The 20428-nt window shown below is 43.5% G+C and overlaps 1 protein-coding gene across 3 annotated transcripts in view; it reads left to right on the top strand.

Annotated features, from left to right (window-relative positions):
• Positions 1 to 1413: 1413 nt before the first annotated feature.
• The window catches only part of ADIPOR2 (adiponectin receptor 2), a 43955-nt gene continuing 24940 nt past the window's right edge, over positions 1414 to 20428 (top strand). The window contains exon 1 of one of the 3 annotated variants that reach the window (XM_054282092.1): positions 1414 to 1483. The gene's annotated coding sequence lies outside the window, so the exon portion shown is untranslated. Of the gene's footprint in view, positions 1484 to 1809; positions 1831 to 4978; positions 5024 to 20428 lie in introns of those variants that run through there. The other 2 variants (XM_054282094.1, XM_054282093.1) reach the window with 2 other exon arrangements.

The raw sequence follows: 20428 nt of genomic DNA, 5'->3' as shown, positions 1-20428 counted from the left end.
GAGAGGGTGGCACTGCCTGCTCAGGGCACACAGGAAGCAGCCAAAAGGGGAACTCCCCTCCAGCCTGGAGGCCATCGCTGGGGCTGGAAACTCCCTTCTTTGCCAATCCCTTCCGTTCTTTGGCCACAACAGTCCCATGTAGCGATACAGGCTGGGGACACAGTATCGGATTATCAGGTGACCCCAGTGTCTGGGAAGAATGATATGCAGAACTCCATGATATCAGAAGGCTAAATAATTACTTTATTGTACTATACTAAAGAGATACATACTACACTACATCATACTTACTTCTAACTAACTACTGGAAAACCTGTGACTGTCAGCCAACAGTCCCAACACACACACACACACACACGTGGATCCAATTGGTCAATTAATTAAAACACTATCACCAGAATCCAATCGAGCAATCCCTTCAGGTAAATGATCTTCCAACACATTCCACATGTTCAAAACAACAGGAGCAGCAAGCAGCGATAAGAATTGTTTTTCCTTCTTCTCCATTTCTCTCTGTTCAGAGGGCATGTGAATACTACAGCAGAGTGGTTGGAAAGCCAGCTGGAAAAGGACCTGGGAGTGTTGGTCAACAGCCAGGTGAACGTGAGCCAGCAGCGTGCCCAGGTGCCCAAGGAGGCCAGTGGCATCCTGGCCTGGATCAAGGAGATCGTGGCCAGCAGGAGCAGGGCAGTGATTGTCCCCCTGTACTGGGCACTGCTGAGGGCACACCTCGAGTGCTGTGTCCAGCTCTGGGCCCTTCACTTCAGGAAGAACTTTTTGGTGCAGGAACAAGTCCGTATGGCAGCAATGAAACTGGTGAAGGGTCTGGACACATTTCACAGGGAGCTGGGGCTGTTTAGCCTGGATGAAAGGAGGCTCAGGGGAGATCTTATGGATCTGCAAAACTCAGGAGGGTGCAGCCAGTTGGGGGTCTGGCTCTTCCCCAGGCAACAGCGACAGGAGGAGAGCACACAGTCTTAAAGTGCCAGGTGAAGGCTTGGGTTGGACATTGGGAAGAGCTTCTTTACAGAATAACAATCGAGCTGCCCAGGGAGCCGGGGGAGTCACCGTCCCTGGAGGTGTTTACGTTAAGAGTGGACATGGTCTAGACAACATGGTGGTGTGTGGCCACAGGCTGCACCCAATATCCCAGAACTCTTTACCCACAAATTCCAGGAATCTGTTCCCGGGAGGGAGGGAGTGAGGGGGATGACCCTGGGCCCCGCTCCGCTCCCACTGCGGCTGCGCGGCCTCGGCACCGCCTCCTCCGTGCGCGGCCCGGCCCGGGCCCGCCGCGCGTCCTTCCGGCCCCGGGCGCGCAGCCGCGGCGGCGCCTCCTGCATTGGCGGCGGCGGCCTCGTGCGATGGTGACGCCGTAGGGCCGGAGGAGGCGGCGGCCGGGCCGGGCGGGCGGCGGCGGCGGCAGCGGCGGCCGCGGGACGGGGGCGGCGGCGGCGGCAGCACCTCCGCCGGCCGTTGCCAGGTGAGCGAGCGCCGGGCAGCCGCGGCCGCGCTCCGCTCCGCGGGGGCTGCGCGGCCTGGCCGCGGCCCGCGGGGCCGGGGCTGCCCGCCCGGGCGTGCGGCCGCTCTTCGGGGCGGCGGGAGGGACCGCGGCGGGCGGGAGGGCTGGAGGGCGGGCGGCCTGCGCTGGTGCCGCTGCTGGCGGGGCGGGAGGCGGGCGGAGGGCGCTGGCTGGGCCGGGCCGGGCCCTGCGGGTGAGCGGAGCCCTCAGGCAGCGAGAGCGCTCGGGGCACGGCGGAGCACCGGGAATCGCCGGCTGCGAGAGGAGGCTTTGGGCCAGTGGAACGCGCTAAGTGGGTCAAGAGCACCGTAAGTGGGTCTTGTTTATAGCCTTCCGTGCACTTGTTGCTTGTGAGGGCAGGGAAATCTGCTGCTGCGCCTGAAAGCTTCTTAGGGAGGCAGTAGAAGTAATAATTCCTCCGCTTGCACAGTGTGAGAGCCCTTTTTGACAGCAGAGTGTTTTTAAGTGCTTATATCTATAAACACTGGAGTTACCGACAGTAGATAATGTAATATAAATACTTGATATTAGGGTAAGCACAGTTTGGATATTCTCAAGTGGCATCAGAAGAAACTTTTTAAAAAGTTTTGCTGGGTTTTTTTTTATTCCTGAGAGAATCAGGTGTTCATCTCTTGTTTGCTTGTGATGAACAACAAAGACGTTTAAACTTATGGTAATCGGCTGGAAAACAAAGAAGAGATGACAGCTGTTCTTCTTTGCTGGGGTTTTCAAGCAGTGTTAGTTTCTTCTTGTGCTTGTCTTAGCCTTACAAGTCAGATGATTTTGTGGCTTCCGTAGATGTGTGGGCATTTGCTTTCAGAAAACCATTAATATTAAATTAGAACTTTTTATTTTTTTATTTTTTTGTTATACGAGGTTTGTCACTTTGTGTATGTAAAGTATCATGCGCTTGTCACACAGCAGAAATCTTTTAGATGTTACCTCTTGTTTAAAGAAACTTTGTGTTCTTCAATGCAGCATTGAAGCTTTTCAGGCAGCTCAGTTGTCTTGACGATCACAACCGTGTTGTGTATTTTAAAAAATGGATCGAATTGTATGAAACTGGCCAGGCCCTCTGGGCAAAGCCTTCTTGGCATAATCTGGCTTTGAGCTGATGTCTTAGAGAGTAATTTAAACGCCTGTTTTCACTCCCTTGCTGTAGTCAGTGTCAGGGAGTATCGAATTTCTGCCTTCATCCCGGCTCCGGGCTTCACAGGTCTGTTCTGGAAGTCAGTGAAGAGCTGTGTTGTGAAAATCCTCAGAGTCCTTGTTGTAGTATTTCGGTGTGGAGGTGCTTGTTTGCTGCACAGCCTTACTGAGACTACTTCAGATTTGTGGTAGCTGCTGTAACAGAGCAAAACATGTTTGTGATCAGCAAAAGTAGGCGTTGTGTCTTGGAGTTATGGGTGCAGCACGATCGTGAAACGTGGCCAGTTTTCCTTGTTATCTTTGGCTGTGACCTAGCCTTGTTTATAGCAGAGAGGAAGTTTGTGTTACGCGTTCCTTTTTTTCTTTTCCTACGGGGTTGCCAGCCACTTGCAGTTCAGATGATTTCCTGCCGTGGTGTTTGCATTATAGGGATAACTTCTTAATAATGTGTGAACTTCATCTGTTCTGTGACACTTAAACCTGTAAGAAGCCTACAAGTGTGTGTTAGTAGGCAACTTAAAAGGAAGTAATTGATGTGTTGGAAGTGTAAGATTAGTTGGTACAATACAGAAATTATTCCCTTTTCTGAGCTGACAACTAAATATGGTTGTGAATAAGGTTGTTGGCAGCTTTGCTGTGAAAGCCATGGAGGGTAGTTGCTAATGTGGAAAACTGAATCAGAATAAGTGATGGAGGAGCTAAAAGCTGCATCCCAACCTAGCCCAGGTTTTCAAAATGATCCTTTCTGAGTGTAAATCAGATCTGAAAACATAATGTGGTGTGAAGGACAGGAGTGTATTTTTGGCGTACTTCAAGCAAAACCTTTCATGGTGAAAATTTCTCCAGCAGATTCTTATATATTATATGTATATTCTCAAATATAGATTTAAAGTGCCATGGGTAGAGAAGCTTCAATTGTCTTAAAGAGACAAGAGAGCCAGAGCCATGGGGCTTTCCTTCATCCCACACCCCAGTCTTTGCCCTGATGGACTTGAGTCAGTGCTGCCGAGCTGGTGACATTGCTGTGAGTGTGGCAAGTGGCTAGTGAGCAGGGGTTTTGGCAGTGTGGGTGAGATTCAGACTGGAAGGCTGACTCCTGGACACAGGGTTGGAAGGCTGAGCTTTGCAAAGCCTGTGCTTGCTCTAGGCAAGCGTTTCTGTAGGTCTGTGATGAAGGGAAATTAATGGGAATTGGCAGGGCATGTAATGCCAGGGATTTTAATGCTGGGATCTCTGCTGTTATCTCATGTCTTCAGTTGCATGTTCAAGGAGCTGTGTCAAGCATTCATGTACAAAAGATACTCAGTATTAGGCACTAAAAATGTTGCAAGTTTGATGGGTTTTGGATTGCATAACCATATTGTCCAAGGCACTGTGCAAAGCACAAGGCTGGCTTTGGTCAGGGGACATGCTGTTTGTGCATGGGAGAGATCCTGATAAGGAAACTTCATGAGGTCGTTGGATTGTTATGCCATCAGCAATTCAAATCCTTGAACAGAAGTAGTTCTGAAATGGAAATAGCAGTTTTGAGTATTTATGATTTGAAAGTGTCTGTCTGAGTCACTCGGTGAATTTTCTGGCAGACGGTGTTGGTAGATTTGAAAAGACGTTGCCCAAGATAGTGGTGGTGATTATGGAAAAGTGTTTGGGACAGTGTTTAAGGGAAGGGACTATTAAACTGTTGTTTTTGATAGAACTTGTTTTAAATGCTTTGTCTTTTTACAAGATGTATTTCAGCTTGTTGTGGTTCACATGGTGCCTGTCTTTAAAGCACTGTTTGTCAAGAGAAGTTTAACAAAGAAACTGGTTTTCAAAACTAAAGAATATGGAAACAAATAAGATCCTAATTCTGATTCTTTAGGGAACTGATTTCTGAAAACATTTGGAACTTTCATTTGTTTATTTGAATATGCTCCTACTACTATTTGGCTTTTGAAGTAGGATGTTGCAGGTCAGTGTGTAAGCTCATAAGAAGCAGGAGGTGAGTTGTTTTCACACAGTTCCTGTTACAGAGCTTTGAAGAGAGCAACCTCCTGCCTTCTGGGTTGTGGAGTGTGAGATGCAGAGTTTCACCGTCATCTAACTATAAAACTGAACTTGCCCAGTGATTACATATATTTTCTGGAAAGTTTTATCTCAATGGTTTGACATAAAAAATATAATCCTAGCCCAGCTTGAGGATGAACCTGAAGATCCCTTTGAGGAGAGGGTGACAGACTTTGTGTTTGCAGAGGCTGCTCTGCACCCTGGCACGTGGGGAGCTGAAAAGCAGGAGCCTCTCTCAGGAAAGGAGGTGCCACACTGCTTGTGCTGCTGCTGCTGCTGGACTTGAGAAACAGCAAAGAACTTGAAGTGAGTTGGCAAAAATAATGTGCTCAGAAATATGTAAATCAAATATTATATGTTTAAATAGTGTTTTGCTTTCTGATCTAACATGATTGCTCATGTATTCTGGAATTACAGGTCTCTGCTGCTCTGTTGGTGGGGGAGAGGGTCTTTTTGTCTGACCAGGCAGGATTCTTTGGACTTCTGTGAACTGCTTGTGTGTGTCAGTGATCTTGGGACATCTCAGGGCTGTCCTGTGGTTAAACTGACTGCAGAAAGGTTCTTCAAACTTATAGGTGGATGTAAATTTCACAGGATGCATAATTGTTAGTGTAGAAAAATGTGCTGCATGGTTCAGATGGATTTGAATAGCTGTGAAAATGCTCTGGAGTCTGCTGGGATGTGCCAGCTGCTGTAGCTCTCTGTGAACAGGACTAATTAGGCCCTTGTGAGAACAGAAAATAGTCAGGCACTATTTACAGGAGGGAAGTGTTGGAATAGCAGAGCTGTAATCATTGGCTGTGAGGCACCTTCAGGCAGCAGTGGGCAAGAGCAGAATGGGCTGAAAGTCACATCTGAATGCTCAGAGTGGGTATTTCAGTGTTCTGCCAGCACATCTGAGTGCATTGCAAACCTGCTGCAGGAAAGGCTACTTCCTTTCCCCCCCTGCTTTATTCTCTTCTTTCTGCTGGTATTTTATCTCAAAATGCTGAATGTTCATGTTTCTCACCTAATGGTGAAAACCAAAGGTACACCAGGTATAAATGTCAAAATGTTACAGTGTTGCCTGCATTTGAATAGATCCTGTGAGAGTGGTTTGCTTTTGTCAAATGGTTGTTTTTCTGAGGGAGTCTGTGATCATCTGCATGTATTCCAAGATAAGGTGTCACTAGGCTGCTGTATCACAAGTACACCAAAGCAATTTCTCATATCTGTTCATGTGGTTTTCCTCCTTCTCTTCTTCATCAAATTAAATGCTCTTTTTCCCCAACACGTTGGTTCCATCTGCTTAGAGGATTGCAGAGACTTTGCCATTCTTTGTTTGAAGCCCAGGTCAATTGTGCTGCTCTGTTTGCTCACTGGATGTGTTAAGCAGTTCTACAACTTCTAGATAAGGGTCATTTTGCTGGTAGGAGCCTTTAGTGGGCTTTTCTCTGTTTTAATGACAACATTCTGGCAAGGTTCCTGTTTTAGCTCCTTACTGATGGATTTTTTTTATTTGTCAAGTTTGATTTTTCTCAAAATGTTGTAGTAAGTGTGTGTTAGTAAATTGGATGTTTATGGATATTTGAGTAACAGGCTGTTCCTTGAGGGAACAAGACATGGGCCTTCCTGCTATAGGAAATATTTTATTCCAGACTTCATTGAAGGCCCTTACTTGTGCTCCTTTGATTTCTTGTTCAAACTGTTTGGTAGGTGATAGTAAATTTTGGGAGATAAGGACTTGAAGATCCCATATGTCTGTACATTGCTTCTGTTTATTGTAACATGCAGGATTGTGATGGAAATGAGATAGTTGAAGGGAAGCAGTAAAAGCTGGTTTTTGGGTGCAAATACCAATTTTGGCTGCTTAGGTTAAATCTGAATGGTGGTAAAAGAACAATGTGCTTTGCAAATTGTGTTAGTTTAAGAATTATTTGTGTGTCTCTGTATTCTCTAGAATGGCATATGGCATTGCAAGGCTGGTCACAATGTTGCACTGTTCTCAATATTAATCTTTTAGGCAAATAGTTTTTTGCTTTAATGGAACATGATTGTAGAAATAAAAGTAAGAGCCTATTCATAATTTTTATTAAAGTAGATGTGTGACAAAGTGCCAGCTATTGGCTTTCTGCCTGCTGTACCTTCAGTGGGGAACAAAATGGATTATTTCTGAGGTGAGTGTTCTGAGAGTTGAGAAATGCATAACAAAGTCAACAAAAGCTTTACTTAGTGGTTTTCTGACCTTTATGTGCTCCAAGCTAGAAGGAGGATGCTGAAAAAGGCTTGTGTCATGGTTATCTGAATGTCCATGGTTAAGTGCAACTGCTCCTTGACTTCCTGCTCTGTGACATTTTAATAATTGGCAACCATGTGAAATCTGCAGCATTACAGAAATAGTTCAATAAGAGATGTCTTACAAAAATCCTTTCCTTTTTATGAGCTTCACTAATTTGGGGAAGGAAGTTGCTAGGTATCTTAGACTTGATCTGTAACGTTTTTCTCAAGGGGCAATTTTCAAATCCATTTTTGGTATAGAAGAGGAAATTTAAATATAAATACACTATTATTTAAATATAAACACATACCAATTATTTGTTCTCTTTTTAGATCATCCCTCAGAAACACAGAGTGTGATTTGCTAAAGCCTCATTTCTCTCTGTTAGGATTTTTCATAGGTGTTTCTTCTGCTGCTCTTCTATCAAACAGGACTGTAATCAGTAATAAAATGTTAAAACTTTCTGGGTTACAAAAGAAATCTTTGGTTCAGTAGGAAGTGACTTGTTGCTAAAGTATCTGGGGCGGTGTCTATTGATTTTAGTTACTTTGTAAAACTCTTCTAATTTAGCCTTGAACCTAGAGTTTGAGGTAACTAAACCTAGAGTTTGAAGTAACTAAAATCAACACCGCCCCAGATACTTTAGCAACAAGTCACTTCCTACTGAACCAAAGATTTCTTTTGTAACCCAGAAAGTTTTAACATTTTATTACTGATTACAGTCCTGTTTGATAGAAGAGCAGCAGAAGAAACACCTATGAAAAATCCTAACAGAGAGAAATGAGGCTTTAGCAAATCACACTCTGTGTTTCTGAGGGATGATCTAAAAAGAGAACAAATAATTGGTATGTGTTTATATTTAAGGCAACCCCAATTTTACGTGAAACTTATCCTTGATGGGCAGCAGGAGAAGCTGACCAAGTTTCAGAGGCCTGGCACGACTGTTTTGTGTCCCAAACACCAAGCAGTATGTGATGCTGCTGGAAATGCCATTTGTGTCTTGGCAGGACTTCAGGGTCCAGGTCAGCGTGGGCAAAGGGAGGGGACCTGCAGGGCTGTCACAGAGAACACTCCACGGTCTCAGCACTCAGATAAGGTCGGGGTTGGTGCAGCAGTGCAGCTCTGCAGGGCTGTGAATGCCCAGGACACGTGTTGGACTGGGGGCAGCAGAGCCTTGAAGTGCTGTTGGAAAGGTGGTGCAAGATGCTCTCACAGCACATTGGTTTTTCATTCCTCCCTGTAAGCCCTTTCCAGCTGACTTTTTCTGGGCTGGTGAACTGCATCAAACAGCCCCTTGTTACACATCACAGTAAAGTCATTGTGAGAAACAAAGCATGATCGCAGAACCCATGACTGTTTTCCTCTGAAAACTCATGTCTTGGCTCTGCTTCAATAGTTCATTATTATACAAGTGCCTGAGGGCTTATCTGCCTGCAAGACTCACATGAGTGTTTTCTGTAGGCTAAGGCCATCCTTGGAAAGGCACAATCCCACATTCCTGTTCTTTTAGCAGTTACTGTGATGTGTCCAGTGCTTGTTGTGCTACCACTGGAAATCACATTGCATTTTGAGAGGCTATCACATGTGGACATTAAAACTTCCTTAAAGCTCAGCTTCTTTCTTGAAGATCCTGTTTTGAGGTAACGCTTTCTCATTTGAAGCACAAGGGACTCATGAATTGGACAGTAATGGGAGTAATGTGTTTGTAATAAATGAACAGTTCATAGGCATGTTATTTGTTACAACATTCAGAGTCACAGGTAACAGTGGTGGTATTTGGGGTTGACCAAAGCATAGTTGCATAATTCCTATGTAGAATGACATTTAGTCATGCTAATGATGGAGCAATTGAGAATTGCTGGCACTTAAAATTAATTACTAGGCAAACATAAAAAGGAAAGGTGGGGAGCACACTCATTGCTGCTGCTTGCATCTGAGACTGCTTCTTCAGGGCTTATGACAGGTAATGGACCAGGACCAATATATTGTGCTGCTTATGGTGATCCAGTTGCTAAGCAAACATGCAGGATGTGTATGTTAAAACTGCTTCTCTTCAGGGATTGCCCAACAGCCTTTATTCATCTTTGAACTTTTGATTTGTTTGTACTGAAATCTTGGATTGTCTGGTAAGTTGTCCAGAGAATTGATTATATTAGGAAGCAAGTGGTCTGCTGGTGAAAACCAGTCCTGCTTTCTGTTGGAAATGTTGAATAAGGGAGCCATACAGCTGGGGAGGTTTTAAACTGTTGGATGTGAGGCTTTGTATAGAAATATTAGCAGCACTCAGTGTATATAATGTGGTGTGTGTAATGTTGGAGGCAGATTTTCTGGCTGGTGTACTACTTGCAGTATGGATGGAGTAGGTTGTATAAATGACAACAAATCCCTCCTCCACTGGAGTGCAGTGAATGTCAGATTGAAGCTGTCATGCTGGTGCTTTACAGCTCCAGTGACACAGGATCCTAAGATAAACTCAGCCTTCATTTAGGGAAATTTTTAGGCTTTAACAACATGCCACGAAGTGAGGCAGAGAAAATGGAAATGGATTACAGGAAGTCTTCTGCGTTCCTTGCTGTTTTCCTGCTATAATATTTATGTCGTAGAGGATCTCTCCCAAGCTCTGATTTCAAACTCCCATGTGGACCAAAAGCAACATTTTATATGGCTTGACAAAGGTCCCTTTTCACTAACTTCAAGTGACCTGAGGCAGATTAACATGCAGATTAATGTATTTGACAGTAATAAATCAGCTTTAACAAGTACCGAGGCAGAGATTTGTTTGGCAGAGAGTTTGGATAAGATGTGGTATTTGGATTGAAGTTGAACATTTTGTAGAGAATGATATAGTGGAGATGGTTAAAAATTTCCTGCTTTCCTTGGTTTTATGCTGATGCATCTTTATGCAATTTAGCTGTAACTGTGTGGAGTTTAAGTCAGAGTTATCTGGGTGAGTGAGCCTACAAAAATGGAAGGGTGTTAATTTAGATGAATGCATGCATTTTGTCATCCAGTGTGATGTAAATGTTTGCAAGCTGCTGCATAGGACACATACTCTTTGCATTTTTTCCCTCTCTGTGTAAATTTATTACGTAGGACTTTGTTTTCTTGGAGAAACAGCCTTCATGTTGATTACACATCTTTCTTGTGGGAATCTTAAGCTGTAACCTTCCCAAGCTTGAATACAAACATCAAAAACCAGGGAGGAATTTGATGCTGCCTTCCTCACAGGTAGCACAGCTGTTTGTTAAGGGAGAGCAGGTGTGTTGGGGAAAATTATTGCAGTGGTTGAGATAACTGCTGTGTGTGTTACTCCATGTGGAAGGTACAAGATCTGCCTGTTTCATTGTTCTCTGTTGTATTTCTCAGAAATGAGGCTCACGAGAAATTTGAATGTTTCCGTAACAGGGTGAGTGTGTGACAGGTGGGGCTTCCAGATTGGAGATGATTGTTGAAGTGAGCTGCAGGAGAATACAAACCAGTCAGAGACAGGACTGGAATATGACATTCTTTTCCCCTTCAGGAGGAAAACTGTGGCAATGAATTTTTGGAGGGCTATTTCATTTGTTTTTCAGTTTTGTCACTTTGGTTTTTGTTTTCTTTTAGTTTGGTTTTTTTTCCGAATGGGGTGACTTTTTTTTTTGTTAGTTTTTTCTTTTTCATTTGCACCTACTGTTCTGACTTTCATCAGTGGAAATCAGTGACATCAAATTGCTGTGTGACAGTTTAAACACTATCTCTGAAAGAAGTTAAAAATCATAGTTAACAGATTTTATCTAATCTGTGTGCAAGAACAAAAATTAGGGCATACTGAGTGTTTTGATTTCTTCAAGTCTCTAGAAAAAAGCAAGTTAATTTCATTGAAACTTGGAGCTATAACATGAACTAGTAAAACTACCTCTGGCTCAGGGTTCTGCCTTCATAGTGGAGTTGCTGCTTAGGCTGCTGCCTCCTGAGACTCTCTGGGCACCTCTTGTGTGCAGTGCAGGCAGGCTGTGTGGTACCCTCCTGCCTCCAAGCCTGCTGCACAAACATCTTTGTGTTCTGGTGCTTCACTCGCGCAGTTTTGCTCCCCCTGTGTGTCAGCCACGCTCAAAGTGCCGGGAGCTCCCTGAAGCAGAGGGAGCAGCAGCTTTGTGCTGGTTGTGCTCAGCAGGCTGTGGGCAGTGTGCGAGCTGTGCCTGGCTGTGTTCGTGGCACAGGTCACTGCAGGATGAAATCCTGAATGTGCCAGCCTGCAGCACCTCTCTCGGAGCCTTTGTGCTCTGTCCCTGACCTTTGTGCTTGTGCCCTGTGAGCCTGAGCCCTGCCAAGCTGCAGGGCCACCCAGGGGAGCAGGCACAAACCTGGCAGCCACAGGGCTTTTCTCTCCCCCTGTCCTCTTATGGAAGTCCCTGGCCAGAGGCTCTCAGGGAAGGCCTGCTGGCTTCTTGGGTGCCTTTGGGAGCTGTTGGTGTTCTTAGGGTGCTCTGCCTGCTGTCCCTAGGAAATTGTTTCAGCCCTTATCCTTTTTTCTACAGTTTTTTGTTTTCTGTCTCATAATAATTTAACTTCCTTCCTGTTTTATTTTGTTTGTATGCATTAAGCCCTTTTCTGTCCTTCCTCAGAGACAACTCTATTTTAGAGAGGCTTTAGTGAGGATGTCCATCCCCTAAGGAAGCATGAATGTGCAAGCATTCTGAGCATGAATGTACAAGCAACATAAAACAGACATGCACAGGTATTCAGAGAGGTTTTTAGAGCTAAAGGTGGCTTCATGTGCTTGATGGATTTACACTGCATATTTGTCCATTTTCCCTGTGCATCCTCATTCTGTAGCAAAATGTTCCAAGGTTTGCTTATTGCTGTGTCAAAAATGAATTTTTTGTGTTTGAGGTCACCCAGCCTGATCTGCTAACTCTGTGTGACCTTACCTTGGTTGATGGGCAGTGGTTGGGATCTTAATTTTTCTTATTGTTGTTTGGCATGGTGCTGTTGTAGACACAAAGATTAGGAAACTTTGTGCTTTGTTGAAATCTTAACTGCAGTTTTGAGTGATCACCCCTGGTTTTACATAAAGCTTTCTTTCCTATCACAAACAAAACCTTCTCTCAAATAATTTAGTAAATGTGTAAATTACAAACTATTGCACATTAACGAACACATTAAAAATAGGTATTGGATTTTGTATTTCATAAGTTCAAGGCTTATTTCACATCTTACTTGTTTACTTAGCTGCAGCTGCTTGCTTATCTGCATAGGTCAGGGCTTGCCTGGTTATCTGGGCAGCTTGAAGGTCCTCCAAGGTTTTCCTTCTGCTTTTTCTCATGTATTAAATTCACAGCACTGCTTATTGACTTTCTTAGGACTTAGAGCCTGTCAGTGTCTCCTTTTTTTCCAAAATCCTGTGTGCCACTACTGTGTGTCATTACTGGAAGAGCCTTTCAGGCTTTCCATGATGGTGTACCTGGAATACAAGTGGGATACAAGTTCTCAGCCAGAGAACTCAGCTGAGAACATCTCTGGCATACAGATTAGTGCCTGGCTCCTGTGTGTAGCACTCAGCCTCTGCTGGGAAGCTTGGCCTGTGTCCTCTGTCTGTCTGTCTGTCTGTGCACATCAGGTGAATCCAAAGAGCTGTGTTGCATCTTGGTCACACCCATTGATACAGTAGCTTGCCTTCACATCAAAATGACATTAGATAGCTTATTTTTCTTACAGAGAGAGACCAAACTCATCCTAGAAAGAGGTTCTTTATTTGCCAGCTCCCTTGACAGTAGGTGCTGTCAGCCTAAGGTATTTTTTCTTTGCAGAACAGTTTATCTGTGTAGTTTTACATGCATTAACACCCCTCACAGATGCAATTGTTCAAGAGTACCTAGAGTAAGTATGTAGAACTAGGACACATAACTATTCAGTAGTTTGCTGACCCAGTTCTTGCTTTCTGCTCGTGTTCCTTGTCTGGGCCCTTGTCCAGGAAATCAACTGAAATTCCTACCCTTCCTACTCTTAAGTTTGTGAAGGCTTATCGACTTGGCCACGTTTCCTTCCTGTTCTTAAAGTTTCTGAAAGCAATGGAGTGTCTCCTGTGATATCTGGAGATCCTTTCTGCAAACAGAAGGCACAGACAGTGAGTGCCAGGCTCACTGGTTTGTGTTTGGGTGCTGCTGTAGGAATGTGTCTGTGTGTCTGAAAGGCTCTGGGGTACAAACAGCACTGGCAGGTCACCCAGCACCGAGTTCTCTCTCTGGGCAGAGAGTGGTGCCCTTTTGGTTGCTTTTCCTGGGGCTGTTTCAGACCTTGTTATTCTGTTGGAATTTTCCTGTAACACTTTGAAGACAGCAATGGATGGAGCCTTGCATTCCTTCAGCTTTGTGTTACGTTCTTGTTTGTGGTCAAAGAGGAAGTGCCCCTTGTGCATGTGTCTGTTTGTTAAAGTGACATGTGTGCAGGTATGGCCCAGAATTTATTGCTGCTGCAATGGAAATCTTAACTGTGGGACTCAGTTTGTCTTTCTGAACGTCCGACTAATGATTCTAAGAAGAATGTGGCAGTTGCAGACATGAAAATGTTGTCAAATGCAACTAAAATTGTAACACATAGACTTTTTGGTTTCTGTCTCTTCTCTGTGATTTATTTTCACCCTTCCATTGCTGCTCTGGGTCTTTAGGTCAGCAGCTTTGGACTGCTGGAGAGAGTAACAGAGGTTATCAGCCCTAGGAGTCATTTGCTGGGGGTATGATCTGGATGTTGCTGTTTCTTTTTCCTCTCTCTAGAATCCACTTGAGTTTCCTTGGGATCTTTGCTAATATGCTTTTATTCTTCTTTTCTTTCTTCATTGGCTTAAAGCATCAGGTTATCTCTGGGAATGCTTCACATAATGCTGTTTTCTTTGGTGAATTTCATAATTAGAGTAAATGCTGCATTCTACATGTGATTAAGGCAACCTGGGGTCTAATTTCAACTTTTTTTGTTTATGTGAAATTAAACCTTTATTCTTGTTTTGCAATAAGAGATTTTCGTAAGTGTAAACTTTGTGTCTGTTTCCCTTGAGGATTTTTTTGCTTAATCTGCTGTTGTTGGAGTTTTATGTTGTAAATTATCTTGTGTAAATAGTTTGACAGAAAAAAAAAATCTTTATTTTCCTGTGTTGGTGCTGATTGTCACTAATCCAGTGTTACAGCCAGTCCTCACTGTGCTTAGCAAGCAGTGTAGCTCTGTTACAAAGGGTGGATGGCAATCACATCCTTCAAAGTAAGGACACAATAATTTTTTAGATAGGTGCTCCTCATTGCCCAGCTCATTTACAACATTTTTTTTTCAATTCCATTGTGTGTTTGGGGTTTTTCTGGTTTTGAGGGTTGCTTTTTTTTTTAGCTGAAAGAGATCCCAAAATAACTGTCTGAATGTACCAATAAGTGGTGTTAAGTCATGGAAAACATCCAACTTGTATATTCACAAAATGCTGCCTGATCACTTCTAAGTTAACATGAAACATGTTCATGATCTTAAACTGTTTCAGTCCTAGAATTTACACTGGGATAGCTGAACTGGTTAGACCACACACTGCAGTAAAACCTCTGTGGGGAGCACAGTGGCACCAGCAGAAAATATTTTGGTCAAACAAACCACAGCAAGATGACATTTTGTGTGAGTCTCTTGGTCCTGGACCTGCTGATGTGTTTTGGGTTCAAGCTACAGCCCTACTCCATTTTAGCAGTATTCTCATAAGGAGACTTGGGTGTTTTGAAATCTCTCCTTAGCCATAGGACAGTAGAAAGTAAAAGATTAACTTAACATTTCTGCTTTTAAATTGCATCACTGGTGTTTTATGATATCAGTGTCCTTGGTCTTGTTTCAGAATTCAAGATGAACTATGTTACCAGGAAATAAATTTATATCTGAAGGAGTGGCACTAAATGTAGAGGAGACTAAATGTTCACATCAGCTTTTCCTAATTCTCAACAGTATTTGTCTTTTAAAACCAAAATTATTCTCTAGGTATTGCATTAAGGAAGTAAAGTAATTAAAAGTGGTTTTACTTGGTTTTATGTGGAACTTCAGGCACTTGACTAATTTAATTGGCATAAATTAGATGCAGTCTAGTTATGGTGGATCTACTTCTTTTCCTTGAATTTTGGTTGTTAAGAAGGAACCTGAAAGATGATGCACCCCTTTTTTGATCCTAGTCTGATACAATTCTGTGGATCTGGATGCTGTTTCTACAGTGTTCCTGTAGCATATTTGCTACAGAAAAGTAGCAACTTTTTAGTTGTCTGACTTGTGGCAAACATAATGTTTTATGTTTTATGGCTTTTGAGGAGAGGGATATGTGCTGTTTCCAGAAATGCCATTGCTGAGGGCAAGTGAAGCAGTAACTTTGCTTCATTTTAATTTTTTTACTAATATGGGAATGCAGACATTTTATAAACCAAATCTGTTGGCCAAAAACCAAAACACCGATGAGCAAACTCACAACCTTATGAGTAAAGATTATCAATAAAGTTAGAGAGCAGGTGCTTCCAAAAACTGGAAGGAGTGTCATCTTTTTACAACCTGGCCTCTATTAAAATGAGTGATCTTGGTAAGGTGATGGTTTGCTGTGCCAGGTGTGGTCTGCCCCTGGTCAGCAGGTTGTGATAAAGACCATGCTGTGTACTTTTATAACAATTAAAGGTTAGGGCCAACAGATAACTGCCAGTTTTTCATAGATTAGGAAAATACATATAAAATAACATATGTAAAATATATAATGTAAATATATAAAATACATGTATGCAGTTAAACCTTTGGGGATGGGGTGCTGCCCTTGGGCACCTTGCCCAGGCTGTTTCCCCAGCAGGGCTTTGAGCCAGTGCAGTTTGTGTGTGTGACAGCATTTCATGGCAGATGATGATCTCGTTCCCCTCCACTGGTTAATGTTTTTCCAGAGTCACTGGAAGGGCTTGTGACAAACATCAGAGTGCCTGTGGGGTGGGCAGCTGGGAGAGGTGGAGCTGTGTTTTGCCCAAAGGGGGGAAAGTGGAGCTGCCCCCTCTGGGCACCAGCCAGGCCTTAAATCTGCACACCTAAATAAAGAGATGTGCACTAAGAAGCACTGAAGGCAGCACTGTCCTGATGGTTGCTGTTGGAAGTTTGCAGCCTGAAATGTGCATATTCCTCTTTGGTTTTAGAAGCATGGCTGCAGTGTTTGTTTTTGTACAATTGCTCCAGGTCTTGGAGCATTTTCTTGGAGCATTTCTCTAAAAGCTTCATTCAGTTTTTAGAGATTGAAACTCAGGCTTCCTAGGGGGAAGGGTAGGGGTATGCTTGCCTGTGGATTGCTGTTATTTTGGTGCCCTTTTATATTCCCATGCAAAGATTCTCTCTGTAGAGGATTAAAGGATGTAACCTCAGTTTCATGGTGTAGCTCTGCATTTTAGTGCCTGCTCCAAATGCTTTGGTTTCTTCATCTCCACCCATCTCCAATTCAGTTTTGTGAATTGGATGCCCTTGAGGCAGTAGTTAAAAGTATATATTCTGAATTTTCACTTTAGAGGAAAGTGATGTTTAATTTCAGTCTTTCACTTGCAGACAGTCTGTGATCCCAAGTGTTACTAACATAGGAGAACTGCATCTTTGTGTTGTTGGCAGTCACGAAGCAAGTTGATGTGAGTAGCATGCCATGGAAATTAAATCATAAAAGAGCAAAAGATGGGATTTTCTCACTTGGAGAACCCGAGCCACTTAATGAAAAATGAACCAAAAGCAAGTTTTGTGGGTATTTGTGGAATGTAATGTGGAAAGAGCTTGAACTTCATTCTGAGTTCTATGCTGCTTTTGTGACAATTCACTTGGTTTTGGTTTATTGAAGAGCAGATCTGATTTACAGCAGTCATCCAGTCTGTAAGGGCTGGACATTGTGCTCTGGGGGTGGGCCAGCCTCTGCCATAACTCTTTACTCAGTTAAAAAAATGGGGTCCGATTTGCAGTACAAATTGGACAAATGTTGTAACAATGGAGTGGGATCCTGTGAAATGGAAGCGTTTCGATAATGCAGGCAGGCTGCTGGCTTGTTCCCTTTCTTTGACTCCAAATGCATCAGAATGTGCTTGATTGTTTGCCTCTGCAGCCTGCTGTGAAATAGCTGGGCTGAAGTTGCAGTGACAGTTTACAAGTTAAAAAGACAGCTTTTTGGCCACTGACCCTCTGCGGGAGTCTAATCTTTGTTTTGTAGATGCCTCTTTATCTAGGGAAATTACATCAAGAAAAGAGGTGTTGGATTACTTCCTCATTGTTCCTCTTTGTTAAAAGATGACCTCCAAAGAATTTTTACAGGCTGATTTGTACTTTTCCTTAGGGTACATTGAGAAAACAAAGTCCTCTGTGAGAATTTCCTTCCCCTCCCGTTCATACAAACCCTTATTTGCTTTGTTTTTGACTGTAGCTTTGGAATGTTAACTGTGGATGTTTTACCTCCTGAATTGAAAAAGATCAAGACTGTTAAATTAAAAAAAAAAAAAAAGGAAGATATAAGTTCCTTATTTCCAGTTGGTGTTAGAATACTGTTGTTGAGGGACAACTTGTGACAACCAGAAGATAGTAGTAGAAATATAATGTTCCAAGAGAGCTGCATTGCAATTAGTATTTCTCATTTCACTCAAGGTAGCCAGAATCAACTGTTCAGAGGCACAAAAACAGGCTGTGTTCTTTTCCCAGTCAGTCTGTCCATGGCTTGTAGTGGAAGTGCCCTGCCATTTGTACCTGTGCTGACAGTTCTGGGAAGGGAATTGTGCCTGTTCTGTCACCAAGGCCTTGCTTAAACATCTTGGGAAATCTTTTTTCAGTCAGCTTTGCCATTCCCCTGGCGTGGTTGTAGCTGTCATGGCACAGGCAAGGCAGGGTTTGTGGATTGATGCTGCTTCTCCTACAAGATTTTTCAGGCACTCAAGCCCTTCATTAAATATTAAGCATTAATGAATGTTCTGAGAAATGTGTAGCCTGAAATTTTCATGATGGTCTTTTGTTCTTTTGATAAGTTAAGGTCTGTTAGGGGAATGAGCTAATCTTAGGAGGAATCACCCACTGTGTGTACGTTGTTTATGCTGCTTTAATGGCTGCTTTGGGAGAGGATCTGCAAGGAAAGGGCATGCAGTGGATGCCATTGCCTACCTGAGCAGCAAAGTTTCTGCCAGTAAGGCAGTTGAGAGGGGATTGCAGGGAAAAGCAATTTTCATTCTTCTTCCAAAGACCAGCTACAGCCAGAATTAAATATCTTCTGAGGATCATTCTCATGCTGCTTACAGGAAGGAACATACTGACAAGAGTGGAGTACTGGAGAGATTGCTTTGCTTAGGGGTAGTGGGAGGTAGTCTGACCATCCAGGACTGTGCTTTATCCTCAAAAGGGAGTGACAGATCTTTTAAATTTCATTACAAACACTACTGTTAATGTGTTTTCTTTGTTTTACTACCATGTGTCATCATTTAGCTGAGGCAGTACATCAGCCCTTGTGCCAGGGAGGGCTGCAGTGCTTATCCCAGGGGGTGTCACACAGAGAATAATGGCATTATCCTGTGCTGCTTCACTCTGGGTAACTAGTCTTTCCTTACCATCTTCAGGAGTGAGGCAGTGTCCCAGATATGCCGTAGCTGTGGGTGTTGGCTCCTGTGACATTGCCCAGCTGCAGTGCCTGCTGAAATAATGCTGCCTTCCAGTTGTGTGTGCAGAGCTGGCAGGGCTGAGCCTCGCGCTGCACTGTGCTCCTGAGGGCTGGCTGCTGCTGGGCTGAGGCTGCTCTGGGGCTGTGTGCAAGGCAGCAGCACACTGAATTGACCAAAGCCCCATTTTGTGCTTCCAGGCTGTGTTTGGAGCCCTGCTTGCATCGAACTGCCAAGTCCTTTCTGAAAGCTGATGGAGCATTTAGGAGTTTCTGTATTAAAAAACCCAACAGACCAAACTCTGTAGATGCTTTTCTCAGCTTATTTTAAGCACAGCAGGAACTCACTGATTCATCTACATGCTGATATTATGGATGCAGTCATTAAGTAGATTTTAAGTCATCATGGCAACTTCCTCTTTAAATGGAAGCTAATTTTAATGAAACCTTTAATTTGCATGCTACAAAAAATGTTGAAGGATTTCATTTATGAGACTGATAATCTCAATGAGACACAAAACAATATTTTCCAAGACCTCAAGTGTTCTATAGCTTTCCATTTTCTAGCTTTTGTTTTTGGGAACTGTGCAGACTTAGGCAGAGTGGGGCAGTAAGTATCCTCACAATGGTTCAACCATCATCTCCTGGTTAGATTCTACTGTACTTAGCAATACTTCCTAATTTTTTAGGAAAAGAACTGAACTGTGAGTCATAGAAACTTTGTGATAGAACTCAGACTGCCTATGCCTTTCCTGTTCATAATCTTCACTGCTTTCTTTCATTTGTGAACAAATATTTCAGGCTATTTGCACTTCTGTGTTGGCACCTTCCAGCTGCATTCAGTCAGTGGTACAATTTTAAAAAGAAGTGAAACCCAGTAGTGGTGCTTTTGGATTAGCTTTAACTTGCTTACCTTTGCATGCTCATTTAGGGCAAGCATATTTAGCACTGTGAGGATCCTGCATGATGAATGACATGGAAACATCTTAGTTCACTGAACAATCCCACTGTCATTTCAAGAAACAGCAACTTCTATTTCTGCAGAGCTCTGAAGATCAGCTCTGCTGCTCAATGCAAATCTGACTCTCTGGAGGTGAAATGCATCTTTTATTTTTAACCTTAGTGAATACTTGGCAGTGAGTGCTGGTGAAGTAAATCCTCAAGGCCTGATGTAAATTGGCATTCCTCTATCTATTTTATTAGGAGAGCCTTTTGCAAGCATCTTGGCCAAATGTGGTTGAGCCTGTTGTGTGGCTGTGCTGTGTCCCAGAGCATTGCTCACAATGTCACAGGGGTGATGTAAGGACAGCATTAGGCAATATTGCTGCTGCTGCAGCACACGGTGGCAATGCTGTTGCTTAAACGTGGCTGCAAGGAGAACCAGTACAACTTGCTGGTTAAAGGTCTCATGAAATTGCCCAATGTGTGGAACTGACTGGGCTGCTTGTGCTGACTGCCTGTTTGAAATGTGTGGGTTCGCAGGCAGGGGGTGTGCCTGTGTGGAACTGTTGTTTATAAACACCTGCTCTGCCTACTTGCATTTTTCTGCTTTTAGCTGCAGCTTCAGATTGGTTCAGTGGACTTACTGTGCTCTAACCCCAGTGGGCAACCAGGACCCACAGAGCTGCTTGCTGTGGGTCTTATGTGGGTTTTATGATTCTCTCTCCCAGTGGGGTGGGAGAGAGAATCATAAAAGAGAGAACCAGTGGGTTCACATAAAGACAGTTCAATAAGTAAAGCAAAAGTTGTGGATACGAGCAAAGCTAACCAAGGAATTCCTTCACCACTTCCCATGGGCAGGCAGGTGTTCAGCCATCCCATCAGGAAAGCCAGGGATCGC

The sequence above is a fragment of the Melozone crissalis genome, unplaced genomic scaffold (genome assembly GCF_028551555.1).
Source record: "Melozone crissalis strain CALT ecotype California unplaced genomic scaffold, PUWL_Pcris_2 ptg000033l_1, whole genome shotgun sequence".
NCBI lineage: Eukaryota > Metazoa > Chordata > Aves > Passeriformes > Passerellidae > Melozone > Melozone crissalis.
Note: the sequence above shows the minus strand (reverse complement) of the source record. Positions and strands in the feature narration are given on the sequence as shown.